This window comes from Gracilinanus agilis, chromosome 1 (assembly GCF_016433145.1).
Source record: "Gracilinanus agilis isolate LMUSP501 chromosome 1, AgileGrace, whole genome shotgun sequence".
Classification (NCBI taxonomy): domain Eukaryota; kingdom Metazoa; phylum Chordata; class Mammalia; order Didelphimorphia; family Didelphidae; genus Gracilinanus; species Gracilinanus agilis.
Genome location: NC_058130.1, coordinates 57,963,317 through 57,969,051, shown reverse-complemented (window position 1 = coordinate 57,969,051; position 5,735 = coordinate 57,963,317).

Sequence of the window (5,735 nt, the reverse complement as noted above, 5' to 3'; positions counted from 1 at the left end):
GAGGGAGGAAGAAAGGGAGGGAGGGAGAAAGGAGGGAGGGAGAGAGGAAGGAAGGGAAGAAGGAAGAGAGGGTGGAAGGAGGAGGGAAAGAAAGAATAAATACCTGGAATTAGGAGATGAAGTATGTTTTTCAAGAAACAATAAGGAATCTAGTATCAGTGGATCACAGAGAATGTATTTGTTGGGAGGGTTGGGGGAAGTCCATGTAAGATACAAAGAGACCAGAAAAGTAGGAAGGGGATAAGTTTTAAAGGGCTTTATAAGCCAAACACAGGGTTTTATATTTGATCCTCAAGGCAATAAGAAGCCACTGGAGCTGACTGAATAGGAGAATGGCATGACTAGACTAGCACTTTAAAAGAATCTATTTGAGTTAAATAATATAATATCCCAAAGAATTTTTGGGCAGAGAGCAGAGATGTTGTTTAGTTGTGTACTACTCTTTGTGACCCCCATTTAGGGCTTTCTTGGCAAAGATCCAGGAGTGGTTGCCATTTCCTTCTCCAACTCATTTTACAGATGAGAAAGCTGAGGCAAACAGGGTTAAGTGACTTGCCCAGGGTCACACAGCTAGTTAAGTGTCGAAGGCCAAATTTGAACTCAGGAAGATGAATCTTCCCAACTCCAGGCCCGGCACTCTAATCACTGTTCAAACTGGCTGCCCCATTAAAAATACATTTGTGGAAAATATTAGAAACTGAAGATCAGTTGTTTTTCATAAAGGTACAGTTAAAGTGTACATTTATGAAAAATATTTTTAGAAACCGAGCTTTGTCATGCCTAAACATTGGCATGCTTTGTGAGTCATGTTCTTGCACATCATGAATGATGTCCTGGATTCTTGTCTATCTAGAAGAGGGTTTTGCTTTCGAGAGTAAAGTTCACTGAATATTTTTACTGGTGGGGGTTAGGCGTAGCACCTCAACAATCTAGAGAATCTACATAACATTTTTTGGCCCTCCCTTCATACCAGAGAAGAAGTCTGAATTTTTTCTTTTTCTTTTTCTCTAATGGAGTGTTTACAGTGCCTTATTGTAAATTTTGGGCGAAGTATGCATTTCTGAGTTTCATTTTCTGGCCTTCACATTTCATGTGTGGCTTCTGCAAAGCTCTCCAAAAATTCCCATTTAAATTCTTATGTTGACCCTGTGATATAGCAAAACCTCGATGAAAAAGTCACAATGTGGAAGGGATAACTGTGTGTCACTTAATCCTTGTCCCCGTTCTGATCTTGATTTTGGAAGGACATGGCAAGAGCATTCTCTGAAAAAGAAAAACAAGCTTCCTTCCCACTAAGGACACTGGGGGACACCAGATAGCTTATCCAGGCAGTCAGTTGTCGAGTTCATTACTTAGTAGCACCTCATTTATTTATCATTATCAGAGCTGTTCTGCCCAAGTGAATTCTTCAGATAACAGAAACAAATCCCCGTAAGCCTTAAAATTCATAAAACATTAAACCTTGTGGATGAAAGGAAATCTCTCTTGAGTTTATCCAACACTTGAAGAAGGCACCCTGAATATAATTGGGCGGAAGTATTATGGCAGAGGCCAGATGTGTCAGAGATATTGGGAAAAGAATTCCAACACTGAGAAGGAGTTGGATGGGATGATTTATTAGGTCTCTTTCAGTGTTTATCAGCCTCCTCATCTGTTGAACAGTGTAGAACCATTCTCTGCTACACCGAAGGACTACAGACTGCAAGGCTTTTAGAGTTCTCTGCTCAGTTTCTCATCGTTTTTTGCATTATCCATCATTACCAGGTAGTCAATTCTTGCTGTTGTCACTGTTCTTACATGTAGTGACTAGCCTCTGTACACTTCTCTAATTATAGTTTTTAAATAAAAGGACTGGAAATTGACCCCAGCTTAGTAAAAGCAACCAGACATTAAAGGGAGGCTCTCTATTTAGCAAAGTGTATGATTCTTATGGATATCTATTGTGTCTTAATTCTTTTCTTTCTAAGGTACCTAGATAATCAACCTCCAATACTATCTTTAGTCTACTTTGTATCATGGAAGCGTTTCTCGGATAGTCTTAAAAAACTGTGAATAAAAATGTCACTATTCCTTGAATCTGGAGAAATGGGGCATTACCATGCTAGCCCTCTGTGATTTTAAATATGTCAGCTCAGCTCTGGAGAAAGGAGGCTTTTCTCAGCTGTAGTTTCTAAGAGGCCAGAGGAGGTGAGGGTGATCAAAGAGGACTGATGGTTTCACTCTGTTCTAATGTTATGACTTAGTTATTGCTTAAGCTTCTTCTGGGTGCAGGGAGGGGGATGGGGGTGGCAAAGAGAGAATTTAGAGGCGAAAAATGAAAGGAGGGGTCTGAAGAAAACACCATCTGGTATGTTTCGTTCCCACTCGGTATTATAGCATTCCAGGGCTTACTTGCCTATGCAGTTGGTCTGGGCACATGTTCTCCAAAAAATAAAATTAAAAAAATAGTTTTGGCAAAGATGAGGGCCAGTTGTGGGCAAGGAAGGAACTGGGTACAAAGCATCAGGTCAAGATTCCAAACAGGGCTTCTCTGTTCCCAGGCCCAGCTGTGTCTGCCCCCAATCCCCACAAGGTCTGTTTTGGATGGCTAACTCTGAAGTGAGAAAGAGTGGGGAAGCATGTGTTCCTTTGCCATCTCTGGAATCCAGGGCAAATGGAGAAATGGCAAAAAAAATCCATTCACCCTTCATTGCCCAAGAGATCACTATGAAAGGGAATGATGGTTTCAAGGGAAAAGTCCTCTGCAAGGTACAGCCATATATATACAACTGCCCTGTAATAAAAGGAAGGTCAGGCAAGTAGGACAGTTCTGAAAGCTAAAGGTTGATGGTATTGTATATATAAAAAGAAAGGCAAGTAGTTTATCATAAACCTGGAGCTGCATATACAGTTCTAGTCCTGGGGTCCCATTATTACAAGGTAATCAACCAACTCCATTGTATTTGTATTCAGGGCTTTGGACACTCTGGAAGCATGGAAGGTGATCAAAACATGCCCCTGAGAAGTTGATAATATAGCTATCATAGCCTTGGAAGCATGGAAAGTGATCAGAATGTATATTGTATATTTATTTTAAAGCTGCAAGGAACCTTAGGGATCATTTAGTCCAACCTACCCATTTCACAAATGAGGAGACTGAGGGCTGAAGAGGAAAAATAATTTGCCTCAGATCATAGACTCTAAATGGTAGACTCAGACTTTTAACCCATAGCCTATGAATAAACCTAACTCTTCTACACCTGGCATTAATTGTCATTCTTTTCTCTTGGTAATGATTAATAATTATATGCAGATGTTATAGGGATTTGATTGTCAGGGCCAAGGGATTGAGAAAGAACAGAGCAAAGTTCATCAGCTTTACTGGGTCCCTTGGTCCTGAGGAAGTCTGATTGGCATCTTGGGAGTGAAAAATGGAAAGAAATATTTTCTAAGTCAGAGTTGACTGATCTCACAAATTGGTAGCCTAAAGCAGAAGCAAGGAAATTCAAAGGATAGACAAATACCTTCCTGAATGGCTGGGTATGTCAGGCTAAGATCCATATCACAAAAGAACCAAAATAGTCCATGGAGAGTTAAATTGGTAGAATCTTGTCCCAATCAAAGAAGAGACTCCATAGCAGCTAAGGACCAGCAGATGGGAGCAGAGAGCAACCCTGCAAAGGGCTCCAATTTAGGAGAGGAAAGGGCTTGCATTCCAATGCCAGCCCCAGCAGACTTCTGAGCATCTGGGGAGAGGCAGGTGGAGAAGCAGAGAAGTGTGTCAGCCACAATGGTCCCTCAGGAATGCTTGTGCCCCGCCATGTGTGTTCTCTTACATGTGCCCTTTCTCCCACTGATGGCACACAGGAGGTAAGCTGTGGCATAGTAAATCTCTAATTCTCTCGTCTCTGATTTACACATTAATTAACATTTGTTATGTTTGTCTTATCCCCATCTTAGACCATGAACTTGCTTCCCAAAGGCAATTTCTCACATCTGAATTTTACATTTCCCAACACCTAACATTATGCACATGGTAGGCTCACTTAATAAGTTTGCTAAATTTATGGGAGATAAAAACATACATAAATGAAAGGATAACTATATCCCCATTCCAAACTTCAGTTTTCTTGTCTGCAATAAATAATGGAATGCATTTCAGGTAGAGAATTAGACCATAAAATTTATGCCTTCTCTAAGACAATTGCTCCTCTTGCTAAATTAAATTGTTTTATAAATTTGGCCACCCTTTTTGTTTTTGGTGTCTCTTCAGCAGGCTACATTGCTTCCCACTCTTCTTGGCTTCCTGGAGGAAGTCAACAGAGGGAAGGGACTTCCAAGAATCCATAGATCTTTTGAATTGCTTTTTCAGTCAGTCAGTTAGTTTGCTATGTGCCAGGCACTGGCCTCCATGCTGCTATTACAAAGAAAGACAAACACACCTTTCCTGGCTTCAAAGAGCTCACATTCGAATGCAGAATAAAATACTAAGCACCTGCTATTCTGGGCCAGCCATGGGGGACAGGGGTACAAAGAATGGCTCCATCTCTAAGTACCAGGAGTTCAGATTCTTCTGGGGGAGACAAATACAGAGATAAGTATAAACATAAATATAAATGGCAGAAAATCATCGAGATGAACAGTTGTCCAGGAAAATTCTTCAGCAAGATAGAGTAAAGCTTTGGCCATTCTTGACAGCTGGAGCCTTGAGGGATGGTTTCATGATGCTCCTACAGGCTTGGATTTGAGTCTTTTATGATCCAGAGTAAGCCTTCCCTGAGCCTCCCTGCTCCTGTAAGCCCAGCCTCTGGTGGATATAGCTTTGTTTCTGCTGTCACCTTGTGGCCATTTTAGGAAGGAGCCCTCTCATTCCTTTACCTTACCTTAAAATTGATGAATCCTTGGGGATGAAAAATTGAATCACAGAACCTCTCATCTCCTTCCCTTTCTTCTTCTCCTTTTTTTTTTAAACAAAGGAAGTCCCAGCTGAAGTGATTTGCCTGTGATTACACAAATACTAAAAGTCAGACCCAGGATTTGAACATGAATACCAGAAGTTTTTAAAAATTAGATTATTGTGAATTTAACAGTTTTCAACAAGTTCACACATTACAATATACAAAGAACAGTATGAAAAAAGGATTATGTGGGACACTGAACAAACAGACACAGTCACAAACTTTTAAGTTTAGCTTTTTTTTTTTTTTTAAGAAATGTATATTTCATATATATTTATAAAAGGCAGCTAGGTGGCGCAGTGGATGAAGTGTTTGGCTGCAGTCAGGAAAACCTGAATCCAAATTTGACTTCAGAACTTATAAGTTGTGTGACCCCGGACAAGCCTATTTGCCTCAGTTTACTCATCTATAAAATGATTTCTTCATCTAAAAATGATCTAGAGAAGAAAATGGTGAACCACTCCATATCTTTGCCAAGAAAACCTCCAAAAAGAGTCATGAAGAGTTTAATGCTACTGAAAATGACTAAATAATAGCATATTTCGTAGACTGTATATAATTGCTACTATTTTCAATTATATTGATATATATTTGTGATATTGATATTTTAAGAAGGTAGTAATAACATTGCCCTATTTGTGTCCCTTATATCTCTTTGTTTTCTTCTGTGCATTTAAAGAATGCTTTATCAATGTTCTTTTTTTTTTATATGTTATCATTACCTGCTCACCTCCCTCTTCCCCCAGAGCAGCTTTCCCTGGTAACAAATATGTATAACTACAGAGAGTTGTGTCATTT